Source organism: Lissotriton vulgaris, chromosome 11, assembly GCF_964263255.1.
Source record: "Lissotriton vulgaris chromosome 11, aLisVul1.2, whole genome shotgun sequence".
Classification (NCBI taxonomy): domain Eukaryota; kingdom Metazoa; phylum Chordata; class Amphibia; order Caudata; family Salamandridae; genus Lissotriton; species Lissotriton vulgaris.
The window spans coordinates 1,027,959,913-1,027,984,615 of record NC_141699.1 but is presented as its reverse complement, the minus strand read 5'-3'; the positions used below and the strand labels follow the sequence as shown (position 1 = coordinate 1,027,984,615).

The 24,703-nt window shown below is 48.4% G+C and overlaps 1 protein-coding gene across 1 annotated transcript in view; it reads left to right on the top strand.

Annotated features, from left to right (window-relative positions):
* Nucleotides 1-24,703, top strand: part of LOC147683962 (guanine nucleotide exchange factor DBS-like) — a 1,615,891-nt gene that overhangs the window by 1,193,968 nt on the left and 397,220 nt on the right. The gene's annotated exons all lie outside the window — the stretch shown is intronic.

Here is a 24,703-nt window from a genome sequence, read left to right as displayed (position 1 = left end):
TATAGGAACATCAAGATCACAGTCTTCCTGAAATGAACCGCAACCACTGCAAAAATTGCCATCACCTTTGTGAAGAGACACCCAAACTCGAGGACTACGAACTGGTAGTGAGTACATCCTAGCAATATCATAAGATGATGGAGGGAATACTGAACATTGTCTAACATTCACACTCAGTCACAGATATGGGTTAAATCCATCATTTGTATGCTCACCAGGCCATCCCAGTTTGGACCCAGCATATGCAAGACATATCTTGATCCTGCTCCCCATTGGAACAGTCCATCCCAAACTACAGGCCATATCCTCCTTGGATCAGAAAACAAACATTCTGGGACCGGTTTTGGGGTACTTCCGCCAGATTACCTTAAATCTAGTGGCATAGGGAGCAAGGGACCCACGTCTGGGCATTCCCTTCCAACTTAGAGCGACCATAGCAACACAAAAGGGTGATGGACGGAATGCTGAACATTGTCAAACATTCACCCCCAGTCACAGATCTGGGTTAAATCCATCACTTTTTTGCTCACCATGCCACACCAGTTTGGACACAGCCACATGCAAATCAGTCTTGACCCTGCTCCCCATGGGAACAGTCCAGCCCGTACTGCCAAGTCAGGAAAACAAGCATTCTGGGACTGGTTTCAGGGTACTGATTTGCATAAGGCTGGGTCCAAACTGGGGTGGGATGGGGAGCAAAAAAACAATGGATTTAACCCAGATCTGTGACTGTGGGAGAATGCTTGACAATGTCCATCATCTTTTAGTGCTGTTCTAGTAAGTCGATCCTCTCATTAAATGTGAGTACCTCCTGTGCAACAGCAGGATCAGTATATGAAAGTACACATCTACAAGTAGCGGGACACCATCAAGACTCCCACTTCAAGCACTAGAAGTACATCAGTAGGGATATCATCTTGAATATTTCCTTGCACTGATAAAAGTTCAAGACAAAGAGGTTTAGGACCCGATGGAGACCACCATCCTCCTGCAGCTTGGGGGGAGGGGAAGGTTAGTCTTCAAACTGTAGGTGTTACCCCTTTTCTACAATTTTTAGGACACTTTGGGCTGATTTAATAGCCCTCAAGAGCTAAAGAATAGAAGACACCCAACCTCCCACTGGCTGTACATACTTCTTCCGGGACGAGCTACAGCAACTTCCCTGGTGGTGCTGGAGAAGAGGAGGAGGAGGGCGGCTACATTGCGTAGCCTCTGCCTTTGCCACTACCTCTGAACTGCAGCAAGAAGGGGTTTTGCTTTTGTTGGGATGGATGGCTTGACTGGCTCTGGTTGCTTTGGAAGTCCCTTGAAAATCTCTTAAAATTTGGAAGGGCTTGGAGGAGTACAGCAGTCCCAGGACCTTTTTTGAGGATGCATCCAGCTTGTATCCAAAGAGTAGATCCCTATCAAACGGCATCTCCATCAGAGTATTTTGTACATTTTCTAAAAAGTAAGTTGAGCGCATCCAGTCACAGATGACCTCTTTACCCTGGTCAGGGAGTATGCAGAATCCAGCCCGCTATGATTTTCTGCTTGGAAGTATCCGAGCCATTCCAAGCGACTACAGTGAAATGATTGAAGAGAATAACTGTTTTCCTACCCTTTACACTTTCTTTGATATTCTCTCTGGTGGATGGGTATGAAAGCATCCTGGATTCAGCTTGGGTGCAGATGAGGCTTGCATGACCAACCTTTCTGGAGAAGGGTGGACTAAAATAAATGCTAGGTCCACAGGAGCTAGCCTATAGCATCTAACAACCCCTCTGCTGAAAGCAGGAGCCTAGAAGAACATCATTGAATGAGAGTACAAAGTTGTGGCTTACTGGAGAACTTCAGTAAGGATAGTTGGCTTACCCTTGATCAAATGAAGGGGCACCTTTAACACTTCAGAAGCCTTTATTAGGACTGTATGAAATGATGCCTTCTTCAATGGGGCAGGGCCAGCCTCAGAGGAACGCAGCAGTGCCAGTCGGCTTCCATCATCCATATCTGGTAGGGCTTCTGAGAGGCCCAGCTTTAAGTCAGTGCCAAATATGTTATGGGATTACTCCGGGTATTGCTATTGGTCACCACTACCCTTTCTGTGCTTATGTTCTTTAACACCTTGGCTGCTGTGACTTTTCCCCTCCTGTGCGGACATTCTTTGAATACCATTGTTCATGACGAGCTCAGCTCGTCATAAGCACAGCTCCACTGTGCCTCATGACGAGCTGAGCTCGTCATGAGCATGGAAGGGGTAAAGTACTTGCTGGGCCGCCTTTCTGGAATGCTGATGTTTAACTGGGGCCAGCTGGACCTCTTGAGACAATGGGGGAGGTGGAGGGGGGAAGGAAAGGTGGAGTCAGCGCCAGAGTCGGCCTCAATGATGGGGAGAGTGGAAGAGGCGATGGCTGTGGCACAGGAAAGACATCATTTGGTGCCGGTAGAGGATTTAAGAGCATCAGAGAGGTGCTCTGAGCCAAGTGTGACCCTTCTGTGGATCCCAAAGCTGAGACCCATGTTGTCTCATGGGACCTGACAGAGCTCCAGAGAAGACTGACACTCTTTAAAACCTTCAATATAGCGCCAGAAACTATGAACACATCAGGGATGGAAACCTACCTTGCGTGAACGTCCAATGGACACAAATTACACCTTTTGTGCTTCTTCTTGTGCTTCTTTTCTTTTGTTCCTGTAGGACCCAGAAGAGGAAGAAAAGCAGAAGATGGACATAAATCTGGTTCGGACCAGCACCTACTATGATGGTCAAGGCAATGAAAAAGTTTGCTTCCTTCTCCTTTATTGCATTCCAGTTTATCTGTTGACACAGGATGACGAGTCATGCCTGGAGCCCGGACACTGCAAGCAGTTGTCATTTAGGTCCATGATGGACATTTGGACTTCACATATGTGGCAGGGTTTACAACTTGACTTGTATGATGGGGACATGTCCCTAAAGCACAGTAGGCAAACGTATTGGAGAGTTGAAAGAATCACCTCAGAAACGATAAATAAGTCGGTAAAGGCACACAAAAAGGTATCTAATGTGTCAGGGTGATGAGGTGGGCGCTAAATGGCCCCAGTGACTTCACCAAAACTCTACTTCCGGGATCAACATGGAGCACCTCCTACTGGCATGAGAGAGTTATGTCAGAAGTCTCTGGATCCAGTCTGGAACCTGGGATATTCACAGGCGAGGAATCTGTAGATAGAAGTATCTATCATACATAACCGAATCACAGATAATACCTGCACTTTTCAGTGGCAAGGCAGCATTAGCAATTCAGGGCGCTTTCATTTGGAGCAAAGTCTGCGCCCCAGATCTTTACTAACTAGAAATCATCTACAATCTAGGACTGCTAGCTTTGGTGCCCTTAATCTGCTGATTGGGGAGTTCTTCTGGGCAGGGGCCCATTTGGGGTCCTCTGGCCTCCCTGACCTCTAAAGCCCTTGGGCTGACTGAGGCAGGGTAGAGAGGGGCAGGTTACCTGCTCCAGACTGGGTCCCACCTTGGAAGGGTCCACTGACATCAGGGGCTCTGTCAGGCTAGGCCTGACTACCTCTGGGGCAGTTTCTTCACAAGAGGTAAGATCAGTTCCCTGAGGAGGCTGATCCTTTCCTAAAGTCTGGTGGGAGGGAGATTCTTCTTCCTCCTCGATGCTTTCTGTTTGAGTGGAGTGATCCATAGTTTCAGGCTTCACAACACTATTATCAGTCTGAGTTTGGGCTGTGGCCATCACAACCCCACCAACCTTTTCAGGAAGGGACTCAGTTTGGGTATGGGCTGTTACCATCACAGCCCTGCTAACATTTTCAGGGAGGGAATCAGTCTGAGATTGGGCTGAGACTGGCACAACCCTCCTGACCTGTTCAGGGAGGACATCTTGGACTGGGGCTGTGGCCATCACAGCCCCACTAACCTTTCCATGGAGGTTTACCATTTTAAAATGGGTGTCTTGCTCTACCTCAGCCCAGGCTGAGATCTCTAAATCATTCCCCAGTAGACAATCTACAGGCAAGTTTGCGGACACTGCCACTCTCTTGGGACCAGTGACACCTCCCCAGCTGAGATTTACCACTGCCATGGGATGATCTCTCTGCACTCCATCAATGTTGGTCACCTGGTATGTGGCACCAGGTAAAAGTTGCCTTGAGGGGACTAGGCTCTCAGTCACCATAGTGATGCTAGCCCCTGTGTTTCTATAGGCCTCAACTTTTAGACCATTGATGAGGGGCTCCTGTCTGTACTTGTCCAAAGTGTTGGGACAAGCAGTGAAGGTGTCAAACCCCATGCCATTTTCACAAACAGGAGTATCTGTGGTAGGGGACCTGGTTAGGCCAGAGTCCACCTGATTTCCCCAAGTATACCCGACCAATTTCTTGGGGGCACTCCCACCACATGGGGGATTACTACTAGTAGTAACAGGAGGTGTTTGAGTATTACCTGGAGGAATATTTTCCTTATTGTTGTCCTTTGGGCAACTGCTGTCAGTTTCCCAATGGCCTACCTGTTTGCAGGCATGGCAATAAGGTTTATTTTGGGTATTGGATTTTTGGGGCCCTTTTGTGGTTTGATCTGTAGATTTATTCCCACCCTTCTCTTGAGGCTTGGTTGATTCTTTCTTTTGGTCACCACCCTGGTTCTTAGGCCTAATCCTGGTTCTGACCCATTTGTCTGCCCTCTTACCCAATTCTTGTGGAGAGATCAGATCAGAGTCTACCAGGTGCTGGTGTAATAACTGGTTCTGACAATTATTTAAGACTTGCTCTCTCATAATTAGATTATACAATCCTGTGTAATCAGTAACATTACTTCCCAGTAACCAGCCTTACAAAGCCTTAGTGGCACAATCAACAAAGTCAGTCCAATCCTGAGCCTGAGCTTTCTGGGTGTTTCTGAACATCAACTTGTACTGTTCAGTTGTTAGGCCAAACCCATCAATCAAGGCACTTTTCAGGACTCGGTAATCATTAGCATCCTCATCTCTAAAAGTGAGGAGCTTGTCTCGTCCTTTACCTTCAAAGGAGAGCCACAATAAAGCTGCCCACTGACTCTGGGGTACCTGCTGTACTTTGCAGGCCCTCTCCAGAGCAGTCACCCATTTGTGGATGTCATCTCCTACTTTAAAGGAGGGCACTATTTTACTCAGGTGTCTATTATCAAAACTCCTGTCTTTATCTCTAGGGATAATGCTGCCACCAGTGGGTTCTACCCCACTCAATTTCTGCTCTCTGGCAAAGGCAAGTTTCTCTTTGGCAAGGGCAAGTTCTTCCCTTTGGATCCTCAGATTGACTTCCTTCATTTTTGCTTCATGTTCTCTTCTCTGAGGGGAAGTCATCCCTCTCTGAGAAGATTCCTGAGAGACATGGGTGTGAATAGATCTGTTAGAGCCTCTGGAGTGAGACCTAACTCGTCTAGTCCCAAGGTTAGGCCTGCTTGTGGATGGGCCTGGGGCTCCCCCAGTTCCATTCTCATGTAGGCTTAAGTTGGCCCTGGTAAGTCTGCTGACTATAACCTGACCATTGTCTACCTCTCCATCAGATGAGTTCCCATCTTCCTCACCATCTACATCTTCTGTTTCAGGGAGGTTAGATTCAGGGTCACCTTCTATGGGGAGGATGCTTCCATCTGTAGGATCAGAGAGGCCTGGATTAGAAGCCCTTCTAGCATCATATGTCTCTAAGAGACCTATCAGAAAAGGAAGGGTAGGGCTAGAACCCTTTCCAGCTGAGGGCTGCATATCTTGAAATGACCAGTGGAGGGTCAATAGCCACAAGGGGAGCCACTGTGTTCTCTCCTGTGGCAGACATGCTTTCTAGTGAGGTGTAAGTGGTGCACTTACCTACAATATAGTCAGGGTGTGCTACTCCCTTTCTACTACAACAGCTGGTTCAGTAGAACCGAGTATTTCTAAGCTTGTTATATGTACCAATGGTACCTTATGTGATCTTTCAAATTATATCTCAAGATTATACTCGGTAAAAACAACAGCAAGCTCAAATCCCAACCGCTGCACATCAATGTGAGAAGTTGGCCTGATATATGATGCTCACTAGTTCTAGTGATCACCTTGTATCAGTCCAAACAACCCTTATGGTGATTGGTTGTAAGTCAACCTTATAGACCAGCTATCCTAATGGTAGCATGGACAAAGCAGTCTTAGGCTAAACTCTTTTGGCATGTGAAGCCAGCTGTTTTACCACATATAACCCCTTGACTACCACCTGAAAGGACACCACACAGGTAGTTATGAAAATAAACAAGATATTTATTAACTAACATACACCTCTGAACTCTTTATGAGGTCAGAGGGCTAAGAAAAATACGTTAAGTTGCACAAGTTACAATGGTGCCCTAGGGGCACGTCAAACCATATACTAAGTAAGTGAGTTGGGACAGTCGATAGAAGGAATGGAGCTGTCCAGAGGCTGTAGGATCGCTGGGACTACACTATCCTAACTTTAGGTAAGTAATAGGAGGCCCACGGAGCGCATGTGCAGAGTGTAAACTCACACGCGAGATGCGTAACAAAGTGAATGGACAGTACCGTTTAAGAAAAACGTAAGTACGGACAGTTCTGACTAGTTAGGACTAAAACAACTGTGAAACTGGACACTAGGAGAGTCAATCTACCCTTGAGCACCGAAATGCTCTTGTTACCTCACCCACGGGCGCATAGGTGTCAAAGTGTGTCGGGTTTCCGCGTTGAAGTCTATGGAGCCTTGGAGAAAGATGCTGCAGGCGACCAGAAAGAAGCTGTCCGGAGGGATCCAAGGGTGGATCTAGGAAGATGAAGACCTGAAAGCAGTGGGGACAATGTTCAAAGTCACTAGCCAGTGACTGGAGTGGAACCAGGAAGGAACCAGAGGCTGTCGTCGCGATCAGGTGAAGAGTGGACGCTTGGCTCTGCAGCCACGTGGACCAGGAGGTGTCTTCGACGACCAGGATGGAGGCACGAGCTGTCCCACGCAGGCTCTCGCTGTCGGCGGTGTTGGTTCCGGATTCGGCGTCAACAGGCCTTGGCAAAGGCAACCCACGCGGTGAGTGGAATCGGCGTCAGGTGCGGACCAGGAGGGTCCAGGGTGCTTCTCCTTTGCAGGGAAGCAAGGGCCAGTCTGGAGCAACCAGACCAGCAGTGAAGTTTTAAAGGATCGTCGTCTAGGAGGCTACTAGCCAGCCGGCAAGTGACCAGACAACGCGTCGAGCAGCAATCAAGCAAAAGGGCCCCACGCAGATCTCGTGGATGCTGGAGGGCTGATCTTCTGTGCAGGAGCTGCTCGGGGCTGGGGCTTCTCAATCCCCAAAGCACTTCGTCGAGGATACCTCAGAAGTCGTGCTGGAAGCGAAGTGCAGTTTCTTCAAGATGGCCGGTCCCACGTATCTCATCGCACCCACGGATCTCAGCTATGCTGCAGATGTAGGTAGAGGTCGGAGAGGTCTGGAAGTCCGGGTCTCGTCGGGCTCTAAAGTCTGGATCCACTCGAGAAGACGACAAAGTGAACCGCTGGAACGCTTGATGGTGCCTGCTTGTGCAGGGTGGTCACTCCTTGGCCACAAGGGAGATTTCTTCAGTCTTCTGTGGAGCAGAACGTCAAAGTCCAGAGTTTCTTCTTGTAAAATCAATTCAGGATAATCTAATCTGGAATGGGACCAGCTCCTACCTTTATTCGCCTAAAGGGGGCTGTACTATGACTAGGTCCCTCCTATGGGTGGAACCAGGAAGGGGGGTGGTTACACGGCCTATCCTTTGTCCGGTTTCGCGCCAGAGCTGGGGCTGGAGTGCCCCAGCAACTGGTTTGAGCCGGTGTATGCACAGGGCACCTTGTGTGCCCCAGGCATGTCTCATTCCTTTCAGGCCTGTCCTACCCAATACACAAAATCCTGTCTGGGGGGGTGCTAGCACCTCCCAAGGCAGGAAACCCTTTGTCCAAGCCTCCCTCGCTGGAAGGACTCCCAGCAGCAGGAGGTCAGACTTGTGTCTGTGGTGGCAGCATCCATTTTGTGATGCTGAGGCTCGAGTTAACTTTAACCGGCGTTCACAGTTACATACATGTCGTGTCCCTCAAAAAGGGTGGAATGCTACCCCAGTCGCCAGAATTGGCGAGGGGGTAGTATTCCAATTCGTATGACGCATTACTCGACATGTTTTGATAATGCTATGCCAAAGTTAGCAATAACCGCGAGGATTATAATGCACTTAAGAGTATATGGTATAGCGTTATCATGGAAACAGCTAAAGGACTTGGTTCCGAAAGCTGCAGACAGGCTCAGCTCATGCTAGAGCACCATCTCACATAATTCCAAGCACTCTGCCTCCAGGATTGTTAAGGCCTGCCATAGGAGTGACTTATAGGAGTATATGTGTCCATTTTAGGTTTAGATATAGGTATACTATATCTAAAGCAAAGGGTGATTACACCACCTTGCCCCAGCTGATTGATCAGCCAGTTGTGTCAGATTTGGATGGCCAGCCAGGGGTGGCATAATACATGCTGCATCCCCTGGTAGGCCTTGGGTGCACTTAGGCCCTGGGTACCTATGGTACACTGTACAAGGACTTACAAGAGTGACTCAATACCAATTAGATATGTACCTAAGGTACATGGAGTCCATTTTAACAGAGAGAGCAGGAAGCCTGGGGTCCTGAATAGCAGGATCCCAGGCCAACTAAGTCGAAAACCAGCTAAACACTAGGCAAAAAGTTGGGGGTAACCATAGTCAGATATCCACCTTCCTACAATGATGTCCTGCAAGGCGTCATCTACATGCTTTCCAAACAAAGTTCGGCCATCAAACAGCATGTTCATTTTTGCCTGGACTTCTGGACAGAAGGATAATGATCAAAGTCATCCCTGCCTGCGAAGGACTGCTGTCCCTACTAGTTCATAAACCTGCTTTGGAAATATCCATAGCTGCATCAATAATGGAAGGCACTGAATTTACGCCTTCCTTGATAACACTAGCCATTTCCCTTCTGTTCTTTAGGATAAGGTTGATAAGAGGTGAAATGTTGTGCCACATCTGGAGATCATATTGTCTCTGCATGGCCAATGCAGCAGTACCTTTGATGGATGTTGCAGCCATACAGATGACACTGCACTCCAAATTGTCTATGAGTCTGCTATGCCTGTCTGAAGATGCCTAAGTCGCAGTGATAGTTGTTTTTTTAATCTAATCTGAACCACCACTACAATGATGGAGTCAGGCTTTGGCTACTTAGGCAAGCATGCTGATGCAGATTCTGATGACCTTTACTTCTTTTTCTAGAAGGGTATTACTGCCTAAAGTGTGGTTGGTGTATGTATTTGTCTTAGACCCTACGACTAGAGGAAATCCAAGATCAGAATTAATCCTGTAGTTACCCGAAGTTGTTCCTTGAAATCATACAGAAAACAATGTTGCTCCACAGAATTCATGGAAAGATCAACCGTTTCACTGTTTTCTCTTGATATTGGTGTGAAGGTGTATGATGTCACATGGAGATGTTTTGCTGCCATCCTAAGGAGGATTGTAGTAATCCCACTCATCTTGTCCATTATCATCTCATCCTGCCCATCCCCCAAAACGTTTCCCTTCATCCATGTCTGATTTATGGCCTGAGACATGTGTTCTATTCCTCATGACATCATATGTGGGACAAGACAAAGAACTCTTTTTGTAAAAAAGACCAAACTTAGGCATCAGCCAATCAGAAGACCCCATAGAACCCTCCTGAAGGAACCTCAGAGCCTCAGATTTTTGTAGCCGTTGTGTAACAGTCACCATATCTGCTGAAGACTGAGCTTTCCTCGGGGAGGAGGGTGGGCGCATGGGAATCTATGAGTTACCAATACTGGGGAACCACAGTTACAGGTAAGGAACTTGTTTTTTTGCCCCAGTATTGGAACTTTCATAGATTCCCATGCTTTTGTATCAGAGTAGCAAGCAGTCAGCCATAAGCACATTTTGTGGCATAAATATACATTGCAATAGCCATTATCACATGATAACCAAAATGTTTAGAATAAAAGGAAGGTGGGATAGAAAGGAAAGCTCACCAATTAGCGGAAGAGGTTCCTCAGGACCGCTTGGCTTACAGCTGTATCTTCCTGTTGCAAGGAATCCAAGCAGTAACGCTTTGTAAAGGTGTGCACGCTGCTCCAAGTCGCAGCTCTGCAAATGTCCTTGATGTGCACCCCGCAAAGAGTGCTGTTGAAGAAGCCACCGATCTTCAGGAATGTGCTCTAACCCTGCTGGTCAGTGGCTTTCAAGCTGATTTATGGCAATGTAGAATGGCACTCGTAATCCACCTTGCAATCCCCTGTTTGGAAAGAGGGAGGCCCTTCTGAGGACCACCAAAAGCAATAAATAATTGAGAGGATTTACGGAATCCTTTGGTGCGACCCAAGTAAAATTTTAAGCACCTTTGTACATCCAGAGAATGTAGCGACCTCTCCGCTGGTGAAGTAGGGTGCGGAAAGAAAGCTTTAAGAATAACAGGTTAATTCAAGTGGAAGTCCGAGGGCACCCTAGGTATGAACCTTGGATTCGTCCGTAAAATCACAGTGTTTCTTTTGAATTGGAGAAAAGGCTCTTGGATTGTGAGCGCCTGCAATTCCCCAACTCGTCTTGCTGATGTGAGGGCAAGAAGGAGAGCCAACTTCCATGAAAGGCATTTCATATCTGATCGATGTAATGGTTCAAAGGGGCCCTTCATGAGCTGTGCAAGGACCAAATTTAATTGCCACGTAGGAGGCGGAGGCCTCACCGGGGGGTAGACAGGAAATAAACCTTTAAGAAACTGTTTTATTATCCTGGAAGACCAAAGAGAAGGTCCAGACGCTGAATGTCTGTATCTAGAAATCGCTGCCAAATTAACTTTTATGGATGAATGGGCCAGCCCAGACTTAGCCAGGGACAAAAGATAAGGCAGTACTTGATGAGGTTGTGAAGAAAAGGGATCAACATCCTCTGTCTTGCACCAAATGCAAAATCTTTTCCTTTTGAGACGGTAGGTCTTGTTAGTGGAAGGGGCTCTAGCCTGGGAGAGAACTTTCTTTATTTCATTTGAGATGGGAAGGTTCATAAACTCTCGCTGCTCAGGAGCCATGCTGTCAGGTGCAATGAAGCTGGATCAGGATGCCAAACTTGCCCTTCGGACATTGTGAGGAGATCTGGAATCGTCTGCAAGGGAAGTGGAGGAACTAGCGACAACAGGTGGAGTTCCGTGAACCAGAACTGTCTCGCCCAAGCAGGGGCTATCAAGATCATCTTGCATGGCTCTACCTTGATCTTCCTGATAAGCCTCGGGATCAGTGGAATGGGGGGAAAGGCGTAGACAAATGTCCCTGACCAGGCTATCGAAAGTGCATTCCCCAATGACCCTTGGTGGTGAAGCCTGCTTGCATAAGACCGGCATTTCTTGTTGATCGGTGTGGCAAATAGATCTATCGCAGGCTTGCCCCACTGTCGGAAGACCGCGTCCAGAACTTGCTGGTTCAGTTCCCACTCATGACTGACTGAGGATGACCTGTTTAGTCTGTCAGCATTTTTGTTTAAAACTTCTGGCAGCTGCTCCACCTATAGCGAATTCCCATGATGGATCGCCCATTCCCAGATTTCTTGAGCTTCCTGAGACAACGGGAGAGACCTGGTTCCCCCTTCTTTTTTCACGTAATGCATGGCCGTGGTTTTTTCCGTTTGGATGAGAACTTTTGAACCTCTTAGACGAGGGAGAAAAGCCTGAAGAGCCAGTTTGATTGCCCTGAGCTCCAAGAGATTGATGTGGAGCCGACGAGTCTGAGGAGACCAATGCCCACTGACATGCAGGTCCTGCAGTACTGCTCCCCAACCATCCAATGACGCATCCGTCGTCTCAACCTGAGGAGATGGATCGTTTACGAAGGATAGACCTTGGGACAAGTTCTCCTGCTTTGTCCACCACACAGCAGCTTCTTTCATTGCCGAGGTGATGGTCACCTTGTTGTCGAACGACCCGTGAACCTGTCTCCACTGGATGTCCAGTTGCTCTTGAGGACGCATCCTCAATCTGCAGTGTGAAATCAGAGGAATGCATGAAGAGATTAACCCCAGAAGGGATTTGTAACGGCATACTGAAAGACACCTTTTTTGAAAGTCTAGCGCCATGGTCTGCAGTTTTTCTGGTCTCTCCAAGGTTGGGAAAGATTTCTTGAGATTTGAGTCCAAGATGTCTCCCAGGAAGCGCGATGTCCTGGACGGAACCAGAGATGATTTTTCCTTGTTCAGAGTGAGACCCAACTTCTGGAAGAGGTTTGTGCACACGTTGACCGCTTCCCTCCCAGCCTCCCTGGACGGAGCCTTCAGCAACCAATCGTCCAGGTAAGGGAAGACCTGCAAATGATTCTTCCGTAGAAACGCAGCCACTGTTGCCAGCACTCCAAAGGGTAAAACCCTGAATTGAAAGTGGCTCTTGGCTACTGTGAATCGTAGAAACCTTCTGTGTGCCGGGTGAATTGGTACGTGAAAGTACGCATCTTCGAGATCGAGCGTGGCCATGAAATCCCCTGGATTGACAAGAGGTAGAATGTCTTGAAGAGAGACCATCCGGAAAGATAGGGAGATGAGATAGGTGTTGAGCTCCCTGAGATCTAAAATTGGGCGCCATTTCTCTAGCGTCTTCCTTACCAGGAAGAACCTGGAATAGAATCCTTCTCCTCTTTGGGCGGAGGGAACCGGCTTTATCGCTCCTTTCAGGAGCATCTGAGGAACTTTGAGCCGCTTAAGACGCCGATGTGTTGATGGAATGGCAGCAGGGGGCTTGGATGGTGGGATTTGCGTGAATTCCAGAGTATGGCCCCTTTGAATGGGGTTGAGCACCCATTGGTCCGATGTTATCTTGGACCAATTTCAAAGGTATTGTGAAATCCTGCCTCCTACTGATGATTTTGCAGAGGTGGGTACAGTAGGAAGAGCCAGGAGGCCGCTATTGTCTCTTGGACGCATCACGTCCTTGGCGAGCCTGCTTCCCTCTGCTGTTAGGCCTTGAGTAATTTGACGGTTAACGGTACTGTTGTGAACCTGAGCCATATGATGAGTACCTCTGCTGTTGATAAGAGCCTCTGTAGGAAGTGCTAGTGCCCTTGGAACCCCTAAAATGAGCTTTGCGGTACTGAAGCGTACCCAGAGACTTAGCAGTCTCAATATCTTTCTTAATATCTTGGAGTTCGTCATCAATCAGCTTACCAAATAGTGCTTCTCCATCAAAGGGCAAATCCAAGATCTTATTTTGGATTTCGGGCCAGAACCAGGTCGCCTTAAGCCACCCCTGGCAACGAAGAACTGCAGCTCCAGCCAAGGAACGAAAAGCTGTTGTGGCAATATCCATGGCACAGTCTATGACTTCCATTGACGTTGCTTCCCCTTCTTGCAAGATGTTTTTTGCCTCTGTCTTGGACTCTGGAGGAAGTTGATCTAAGTGTGGCGAAATATCACACTAAAGTTGGCGATCGTACCTGCCCAATATCGCCAAGGCATTTGCTGCTCTCACCAACAGACTCGCCATAGAAGAAAATCTTTTTCCAGCGTTGTCAAGCCTCCTGCCCTCTTTATCCGGAGGAGTCGTCAAAGGAGCCGAGGGGTTGCCAGACTTCCTTTGTGCCTCTTGTGAGAATACCGAGTCCGGTCTCGGGTGCCCCGTCAAAGACGCCGGACCATCCTCAGGCGCTTTGTATTTTTTGTCGAGGCGCGGTAGTACAGGGACCACCGTCGCTGGATTTTTCATCGCCTTAAGGCCTTCACCCACAGATGTTGAACAATAGGGGTGGATCTTGTTATCTTCTTATAAGGTTCTTTAAAATCATATAAACAACACTCAGTGGAAGCAGAAAGCATAGATAGTTTGAATCTGCCAGCCGCTCTCTCTATTAGCTTGTGAAACCCCGCTATATCCGCTGGCGGGGAGTCCACCATATCCGGACACGGAGATGCTGGGTCTGGAATGACATACTCATCCCATTCCACTCCTTGACCAGGCCTTCCATCACAATTTTCATCGTCCTCCGATGAATCATCATGGGTGTCCAATGGAAACGAAGGCTCTTGTGGAACCAGTGTCTGTGGCCGAGATGACACCTGCGATGGCATTTCAGGAGCAGCCATCGGCGGAGCCGCAGGGGCAGGCAAGTCCTGCACAGTCAGAACGGCAGCAGCAGGTTGTGAAAATCTTTATTTATAGTCCTGCAGCATATTGTGAAGGTCCTGCAATAATGATGAAGGAACAAATGCCATGTCCTGTTTAGAGTACTGTTGTGGCTGGGAAGAATGATGATGGTGATAACCACATTCCTGGCTGTACTCTCCGTCAGTATCTGTCTCCTAACATTTGACCAGAAGCTGAGAAGGACTATTTGCATAGCCATACGAGTCCTGTTCGTCATCCTCTGACTCATCGTCATCCTCCTCCAAAAGCAGAGCTGGAGGCAAGGGGGTAGCTCTCCTAGGAGATGTCATGTCCGGTGTGATCCTTGTCATAGAGATGGTAATACTCTTTTCCGACGACAAAATCACAATGGAGTTGTCAATATTCCCATCGTCATCGACGGAATAAACGTCGACGAAAGAACACTTCACGACGAGATGGGAGTCGTCGTTGCCGTCGAGACCGTCGATGCTCTTGCTGTCGTTGTCGTCAATGTTGTCGTCGTCACCACCGTCGACGAACCCTTCGTCGTCACTGCCGTCGTCGACATCCTCGCCGACATTGCTGTCATCGTCGACATCCCCGTCGACGTCGCTGCCATTGTCGACGCCTTCGTCGACGTTGGTATCATTGTCGTCGACGAGTCCTTCTTCGACGTCGATTGTCCTGTTGACAAGCCCGTTTTAAGCGCAGGCTTCAATTCCTTCGTCGACGAAGCCTTCGCCGACGACGCCTTCATCGTCGACGACTTGGTACTTCTGTCAGATTATCCAGAAGACTGGGAAGAGGGCTTTTTTGAAGGCTTGATCATTCTTCATCCCCACAGAAGGCGTTTTTGGTCCTACCCTCCCCTTTTCACCTTGGTGAGGAGATTCGCCTGGACCTTGGCTCTCAGACTCTCTGGGGGTCTTTTTTGAGGCCTTAGAAGAACGCTCCACAGAAGGAGAAGGGGAAACCCTACCCCTTTTGACTGACCTTCTAGAAGATGGTGCAGATGAAGAGTCCTCACTGTCACTGGAGACTGTGTCCTTTCTGGACTTCAACTTCTGGAGCCAGGTCAGAAGCCTACCCTCACGATCCCGGAGGGTCTTGGTGGAAAAGGTGCAGCAGATCTTGCAGTCCACAGCCTTATGGTCAGGATAGAGGCAGTAGATGCAATCTTCATGCTTAAACTCCACAAAAAGTATTTTCTTGCCACGGGTGGAACATGGCTTGAAAAGGGCCTTCTTCTTTTCTTTTTCAGACATCCTGGAAGGAACAGCTAACAATCCTGAAGAAAACTTCTGAAGAGAAGAGTTTGAGCAGAGCTCAAAGGAGACTCCCTAAGCACAACGTGCGGTATAAAATCTGAGGCTCTGACGTTCCTTCAGGAGGGTTCTATAGGGTGAGGCTCTTCTGATTGGCTGATGCTTAGTTTGGTCTCTTTTACAAAAAGAGGCGGATATGCTACAAAAGGGAATGAGGCCTAGGCCTTTATCTTTCTCTTTTGTACCTACTGCTATGTTATTTTGTTACCGAGATTCCCATTCCGACGACGGGGAATGATACAAAAGCATGGGAATCTATGAACGTTCCATTACTGGGGCAACAGACTGTTCCTAAGTTAGAAAAGACATGGGGCTCCTGTTTGAAATTCTTATCGACAACCTTCCGAGAACTCTCTTGCCCAACATACCTATATGTGCTTCGTCTTACAGTGGACACAACTGAGACAGCATACCATAAGAAGTGGGAGCAAGAGATAAAACCTAAGGTACTGCTTTGTAGAGCATTTACAGATCCCCTATCATTTCCCCCCCATTCACGCTTTAAAAAAAACCCTCAATCTCCCCTCTCTTCTACCACCTCTGACTTCTTTATTTCCTCGCCGGCCTGTAGATGTAGGCTAGTGATTGTGTTACTTGGTTTAAAAATCAAGAAAAATCGATGTAAACCTAAATTGTAAGTTCAGAGACCCCAAACTCCAAATCTCTATCTTCTCCCAATGGGAAATTACACTTAAAAGATATTTCAAGGAAATCCCAATAGTCCTTGCAATAGTGAAAAATGACATTAGCAGTATTTCACTATCAGGATATGTAAAACACAACAGTACATGTCCTACCTTTTAAATACACTGCCCATGGGGCTGTCTTGGGCCTACCTTGCGGGAAACCTACATGTTGTAAAAGTGAAGGTTTGGGCTTGGCAAGTGGGTGTATTTGCTAGGTCGACATGGACATTTAAATCTACAGACACTGCAGAGGCAGTCCTGAGACAGGTTTGCAGGGCTACTAGTGTGGGTGGCACAATCAGTGCTGCAGGTCCACTGGTAGCATTTGATTTAAAATTCCTGAACACACCTGGTGTACTTTACTAGGGACTTCATAGTAAATGAAATATGCCAATCCTGGATAAACCAATAACCAATACAATTTAGACAAAGAGCATATGCACTTTAGCACTGGTTAGAAGTAGTAAAGTGCCCAGAGTCCTAAAGCCAACACAAACAGGTCAGAAAAAATAGGAGGAAAAAGGCAAAATGTTTGGGGACAACCCTACAAAAAGGGGCAGGTCCAACAAAAGGGCAGGCTGAGATTCCGAAAGAATGAAGTCAACTGCTGAAACAGTAACTAATCTAAGGTCAAACATGGGTTAGAGCAAAGCTCTTCTTAAGGACTCACAGACTCGCACACTACATGCTAGAGCTCAGCACTTCCACCTCATGGACCGATCTCCGAGTTGTTCACTGCTATTTATAGTCACTGGGGGTTTGCATGTTGACAAAGGGAATGACTCTAATATGTGAATATATAAGTGTTCTAATGCAGCATGATTTATGCTTACTGTCAACAGCAAAAACGACTAAATTACATTACACCAAACTTGTGATGAAACTAGAACTTTACTCAGCAGGATGCTTTTTGTTGTTTGGTGTAATACCATTCAGTAGCTTTTGAGACATGTGTATTACAAAAAGGTGTGGGACATGCTTTGAAAAGTTAATAAGACAAAGCATTTTGTAGACCTTGCCCATATTTACTTTGGATTATTTGTAGATCTAGATTCTATAATCGTCTGATAATACATTTGAAAAATACATAAATTCTATTAAAAAGGGGGACTTTTTTCTTTATAAAATCGAACATTTCAGAAGATTTCAGCATCGGGCAATATCACTACCTGGTAGCTGCTGAAAAGTGTTGTTGAGTTGGACCCTACAGGATTGCCAGACACTAAGGCCTGTGCCTTGAAATAAGTGTCATAGTGCATATAAGGGGCTACCACGCATTCCCTGACCCCAGGGAGGAAGTAAAGGGCCCAGAGGGGAAGATACTGCCCTAAAAGTAAAACAAAATGTGTGGAGCAAACTATACAAATAGTACATCCTTCAATCACTTTCTAAGGTCTACCCTCTACTCCACTATATCACGTACCCATAAAAAGTAGGTGGTATTTGCCTTCTCTTTCTCTCCTTGGTATACAGAGTCCATGTGTGCATAATAACAACAAAACATAACATAACATAACATGTGTATTTGTAAAGCGCCCGTTCACCCGGAGGTATCTTGGAGCTGAATAGCATTGCTATCACTTAGTGAACGCAGTTGCAGTGTGCTATTGGTATACCTAGCACTGCTCTTGCTACCCTGTTTTAAGTTGTCTCATAAAAGCAGAGGTAGGAACAGAAAGTAAAAAGGACTCCAAAAGCCTTGTTATTTGTAGCTCCCAATCTTAGCCCTCCACTAGCCTCTCATCAGCGAAGTCTGTCAAAGGGATAAAGGTACGACAAAAAGTCAACCCTCTGGTATCACTCAGGTCAAATACTATGTGATGTCATCTCTACTACCTCTGGAGGTTTGATGAATTGATGTTCATACCTAGTACATGTATACATGCTCTTTGTTCTTGAAGGATAGTTTAAGATGCTTGTCCTCTTCATCAGTATTAATGTTTCGTAACTTTGAATTCTCATTGGCATATACAAATTGGTATTTCATCATTTCCCATGCTTCCCTGAAAAGCACACATTAGCATCACACATGACACATGTTTATACAGTGGTATCATTGATATAATTGGTGATATCATATGAGATGCCAGGTATGTCAGCAATTTCACCTTTGTAGGTGTCATCAGTGATACATCTGATGGTAACGTAATTTCAGATGATAACAGTGATGTTGTGTATGAACTCATTAGAAGGGCATGGAGGATGCCAGTGTTATGGCTAATGCATTTAACAGTAGCAGCAAAACAGGTCTTTTGGTTTTGTTTCCCAGCCATAACATCAACTTTTTTCAGATGAATATCGCTTGAATTATTTCCTTTTCTGCTATGTTCATCCGATGGTTACAGGGTATGCATCGAAGGGCCAGTCAGATTTGCAGACATGGTCAGTGCTAACAACCTTATCAGTCCACAGGTACTACGCCGTTACAGTGCTGTCTTATTGGTTCTTAACTTTAGTAAGCCATTGACTTTAAGTGTAAGTCGCCCTTTTGACTTCCAGTGTAATTAATCACTATAATGTATTTTTTTTGCATTTATAATGTATGTAGGACTGCAGATCATAGACTTGATCCTTTTGTGGTTTATCCCATATGTCATTTAACAATGCTTGTGTATTGTTCTTGTCAAGTACGGCCTACTAAGGCCAAAGCAGTTTATGATTATCATGGCTCAGAACACAACAATTTAAACTAAACATTTTTAAATAAGGATATTGTGATACGGCCCTGCGGGTTGTGAACCCCTTACTCACCCCGCTAGGATTGCCGCCCCTCCGATGCTCACCCTTCCAGGAACCGCGACCAGAGGCAGCCGCGAAAGCGTCCATGACAACTGGAACCCCGCCCCTCTCTCTGTTGCAGGACCCAATCTGGGGATGCCGCGGACCGGAAACGCTTCACCCTGACCCCGGAAGTCCCGCCTCACCGCTGACGTCAGGACAGAGAAAAGACGGAAGCCGGGATCCAGACGTCGTCGGAGTATCGTGGCAGGAGATTTCGACTGTAGCTGCGGAAGAAAAAGAGGGGAGCGGAGAAGCAGACGAGTGGTCCGAAGACTGGTGGAGTCCCCAGGAGGTGGCTGAAGAGCGGCCGCAACTCGACGGAGAGTTGCGGCGGAGCGCGTGAGTACCAGCTACCCTCTTTAAAGCACGCTAGGTGCTCTGTGTAAATACTCCGCCCCCTTTTGTAAATACTCCCTTTATTCTAGGCACGTTCTCCTTAGTAGCTCGGCACCGTGTATAAAGTGTACAGCATCTCGCACTGTAAAAAGACTCTCCCTACACGACCCTCATTTGACACCCTCTTTTGCTTTGCCTTCCCCCGTCCTCCCCACCCTTTCCTCACGGTCCTTTCTGACTCCTCACACCTTGGTGACGGTAACGGTTGTGCAAACCATATCTTTTCTCTCTTCCTGCCCTCCGAGGACCTTTCCACTAACAACTAGGACATCTCGAAGACACCTACACCCAAGACCCGGACCCCTACCGAGACCCTACATCACCCGGAGGAGGAAAAAGACATTTCACCTCGTTTTGTACAGTGGAGCCATATCTTTTGTTCACCCCTGTTTTTGTTAAAAGAGCTGCCTCGTGTGCAATAAAAGACCACTATTGTCCACTATATCCGGCCTCCTTGCCTGATTTTCCAGCCCACTGACCGCCCACGTTCACATCTGGTGTCAGAAGTGGGATTAGCTGGAAGCATGGAGGCCGTGGTGAAAAGGATGGCCGAGTCCCAGGCACAATTGGGGAAATTAATGGAGCGGTTCCTGAAAACTGCAGAGGACGACTGAGGCCAGCTACACGATGTCCTTAAAGGGCAGGGAGACACACATGAACAGGTTATGGGGAAAATGACCAACACCCTGGGACAACAGAGATCGATGGCCTCCCTCCCTTCCGTGGTTCTCCAGAAGTATGTGCCGGGGGACGACCCGGACTACTTCTTTATTAACTTTGAGAGGCTAGCACAGGCCGCCTCTTGGCCTGTCGACCATTGGGGACAATACCTTGGGCCCTTGTTGACTGGTGACTTGCAAGCCGCATACCAACAGGCTAACATACAAGGCAACACCCCTTATGTGGACATAAAAAAAGTGTATCCTCGAGCGCCTGGGCATAGACGATGAGACATACAGAGTAAAGTTACGACAGGCCAAAGAAGGTCCCCAAGAAACCCCCAGAGCTCTCTCCTTCAGGATCAAGGATTTAGCCAACCGTTGGCTTAGACCAGATGCCTCCACAAAAGAAGAAATCCTTGAGAAGATATACCTGGAGCAGTTCCTGGCTTCTTTACACCCAGGCACCCAACGGTGGTTCAGACAACATCCCCGTCTTACATTGGAAACCGCCGTTGAAATAGCTAGCGCCTACAGCCGAGCACAGGACCTCCAGCAAGGCAAGGAAGAACACCCACATAAACCACACCCCTCCACAGTCGTCCGACCCCACCGACCCCCTCTACCATAAAGACCAGAACCACCCCCTCTCTTACCCACACCTGTCCTGTATCGGCCTACCAACCCAGGGCACCAATGTTACAGTTGTGGGGGTTTTGGACAAATTGCTCGGGTGTGCCCCCTCAAGGAAGAGCCCATGGAGGTAGGCCCTGTTCAGAACTATGTCTGCTCTATTCCAGGTACTGTACCACCCCGTTCCGTTGTCCAGTGAACATTGACGGACAGACAGTCATGGCTCTAGCAGACACCGGGTGTCGACAGAGCGTCCTTAGACCACAAGACCTGTTCTCCCCTGTTGGACCTCCATCTGGCATGGTTGCCATACAATGCGTCCACGGGGACACCAAAAGGTATCCGACTACCCGAGTACGTGTTCAACACCCCAAGGACCCAGGAACTACCCTCACAGTGGGTCTCGTGCCGGCTCTTCCAGAACAGGCCATTTTGTGGAGCGACTATTCCGGACTGCCTAGGCTTCTACAGGACACAACCGATTCCCTGATCCGGTGGTGGGAAGAAGCGCCATTCCCTCATGGCCTGTCTCCCCCAGCTATGGAGCCTAACCCCCACAAAACCAAAACTCAGAAGAAGAAAGAAAAGAGAGAGCAGGCCTGTGTATACCCAGTGATCCCGGAGGAGCATCCCTGGCAGACCGACAGGGAATTCAGGGCATCACAGGAAGAGGACCCTCTCCTGCAGGAGGCGTGGGGAAGAGCCCTAGACAACGAGGACCCCCTTAAAGTAGGTCCCTACTTTTTCAAGAAAAATGGGTTGTTATACCGAAAGGGAGAGACCCAACAAAAACCCCAACTTCTGATCCCTGGCCCCTTCCGAGACAAAGTCCTGTTCCTTGCCCACAGTCACCTCCTGGGGGGTCATTTTGGCGACGAAAAAACCAGTCAAGCGATCCTAGATAAATTCTACTGGCCCGGTGTTTATCAACATATCAAGACTTATTGCCATGAATGCCCTGTTTGTCAAAAGCATAGCAGGTATCGGCCCCCTAGGGTACCCCTACAGCCTCTTCCTGTCATTGATGTCCCGTTCAGCAGAGTAGGGATGGACATCATTGGGCCCCTCTTACCCTCCCGAAGTGGCTGCCGCTATGCTCTGGTTATCGTGGACTATGCCACGCGCTTCCCTGAAGCCCTACCCCTGCGTCAACCCACTACACAGAACATCGCCAAGGCCCTCATCTCCGTGTTCTCCAGAGTGGGGTTTCCCCGGGAAATCCTGACCGATCAGGGCACCCATTTTGTCTCAGCCCTCATGAAACAGGTCTGCTCCCAACTAGGGATAAAACCGATCAGAACGTCGGCTTACCATCCGCAAACCAATGGTTTAGTCGAGCGATACAACGCCACATTAAAACAAACCCTGAAAAAGTTATTGGGTCTAGAAGCAAGAAGGTGGGAGGAAGTGTTGCCACTTGCCTTGTTCGCCATTCGATGTAAAACACAGAGCAGCACAGGTTATTCTCCTTACGAGCTGCTGTATGGTCGACCCCCTCGTACCCTGTTAGACATGGCTCAAGAAGCATGGGAAGCAGAACCAGACCGCACACGTCCCCTTCCTGAATACATAGACAACCTGAAAACACACCTGTCCATGATTAGGGACGTTGTCCGACAAAACATGGAAAGTGCACAAAACAACCAAAAAGGGCAATACGACAAGGGCAGAAAAACACGGGCCTTTGTCGTTGGTGATCTGGTTCTCTTGATGATGCCGTCATCGGACCAGAAGCTCCTGGGCCAGTGGCAGGGTCCATATTCCATCCTCCGACAGGTGACCCCTGTCACATACGAGTTGGAACTAGACCCCACACGAGGCACGACACAGATATATCATGTGAATCACCTGAAAAGATGGGAAGGACCTCGTCCTGTCCTGTCCAGCTCTCCTGGTCATGTTCCCCTCACCTTTGACCCCTGTTTAGATTCAGAGTTGACAACCTTGCAAATCGTAGAGCTTAAGAAAGTCCTATACCCGCTACGACAGGTGTTTTCCTCCTCTCCCGGTCGTACCACCATCACCGAACATGCCATACAAACGGAACCTGGGAAGGTCGTCCAACAAAGACCGTATCGGGTCCTTGAAGCTCACAGGACGGAACAAATGCTGAAGATGGGTATCATAGAACCCTCGGTGAGCGACTGGAACTCCCCGATAGTCCTTGTGCCGAAGCCTGACTGGTCAGTCAGGTTCTGTATCGACTTCCGCGAGGTCAACAAAATATCCGACTTCGACACCTATCCGTTGCCTCGCGTCGACGAAACGGTTGAACGGATAGGGAAGGCCAAGTTCATCTCCACGCTAGACCTCTGTAAGGGGTATTGGCAGATACCCATCAGAGAGGAAGACAGAAAGAAGACAGCGTTCTCCACCCCTGAGGGATTGTATCAATTCATTGTTCTGCCTTTCGGCCTTCACGGTGCACCCGCTACATTCCAACGAGCCATGAACCACATTTTAAGGCCCCACGCCCTGTATGCAGGGGCTTATCTGGACGATATCATCATATACAGCGATAGCTGGGCACAACACCTAGAACACCTCCACAATGTCGTCACCGCCTTAGGGTCTTTTGGATTCACAATAAACCCCGCCAAAACCACCCTAGCAGCCCAAACGGTGAAATACCTTGGATACCTCCTGGGTGAGGGCCTGATAAGGCCGCAGAAAAGCAAAACCGAAGCCATCCAGTCCCTCCCGTTCCCCCAGACCAGAAGAGACCTTCGAGCATTCTTAGGCCTTTTAGGCTATTACCGGAGGTTTGTCCCCAACTTCTCACAGAGAGCGGCCCCACTCACTGACCTTCTAAAGAAATCCACCAAAACAGAAGAAACCCTACACCGTTGCTATTGCGTGCCTCCTCCGACCTAAAAAACGCCCTGACCTCCAGTCCCGTATTAGTGAGTCCAGACTACTCACAGCCATTCCTGCTCCAGACAGACGCTTCGGAACAGGGTTTAGGGGCAGTCCTGTCACAAAAACACCGCTTGGGGAACGAAAAACCCATCCTCTACCTCAGCAGGAAACTATTCCCACGAGAAAAAAACGATGCCGTAGTGGAGAAAGAGGCCCTTGCGATCAAGTGGGCTGTTGAGAGCCTCCGCTACTACCTGGAGGGACGAGACTTTATCATTTATACGGATCACGCTCCTCTGGAGTGGATGGCCCGGAACAAAGGGCACAACGACCGAGTCCTCCGCTGGTTTCTGCCACTTCGACCCTTTCACTTTAAAACAGTTCATCGGAAGGGTGTAGACCAGGGTAATGCTGAATACCTCTCCCGCTACCCCATGTCCCCAACCCTTACAAGAAGGACAGCTAGGGGAAGGGGATGTGATACGGCCTGCGGGTTGTGAGCCCCTTACTCACCCCGCTAGGATTGCCTCCCCTCCGATGCTCACCCTTCCAGGAACCGCGACCAGAGGCAGCTGCGAAAGCGTCCATGACAACTGGAACCCCGCCCCTCTCTCTGTTGCAGGACACAATCCGGGGACGCCGCGGACCGGAAACGCTTCACCCTGACCCCGGAAGTCCCGCCTCACCGCCAACATCAGGACAGAGAAAAGACGGAAGCCGGGATCCAGACGTCGATGGAGTATCATGGCAGGAGATTTCGACTGTAGCTGCGGAAGAAGAAGACGGGAGCGGAGAAGCAGACGAGTGGTCCGAAGACTGGTGGAGTCCCCAGGAGGTGGCTGAAGAGCGGCCGCAACTCAACGGAGAGTTGCGGCGGAGCGCGTGAGTACCAGCTACCCTCCTTAAAGCACGCTAGGTGCTCTGTGTAAATACTCCGCCCCCTTTTGTAAATACTCCCTCTATTCTAGGCACGTTCTCCTTAGTAGCTCGGCACCGTGTATAAAGTGTACAGCACCTCGCACTGTAAAAAGACTCTCCCTACACGACCCTCACTGGACACCCTCTTTTGCTTTGCCTTCCCCCGTCCTCCCCACCCTTTCCTCACGGTCCTTTTGACTCCTCACACCTAGGTGACGGTAACGGTTGTGCAAACCTCAAGCCCCAGCGGGACTAACGGATCCTTCTCTTTTCTCTCTTGCTGCCCTCCGAGGACCCCCCCAACTAGGACATCCCGAAGACACCTA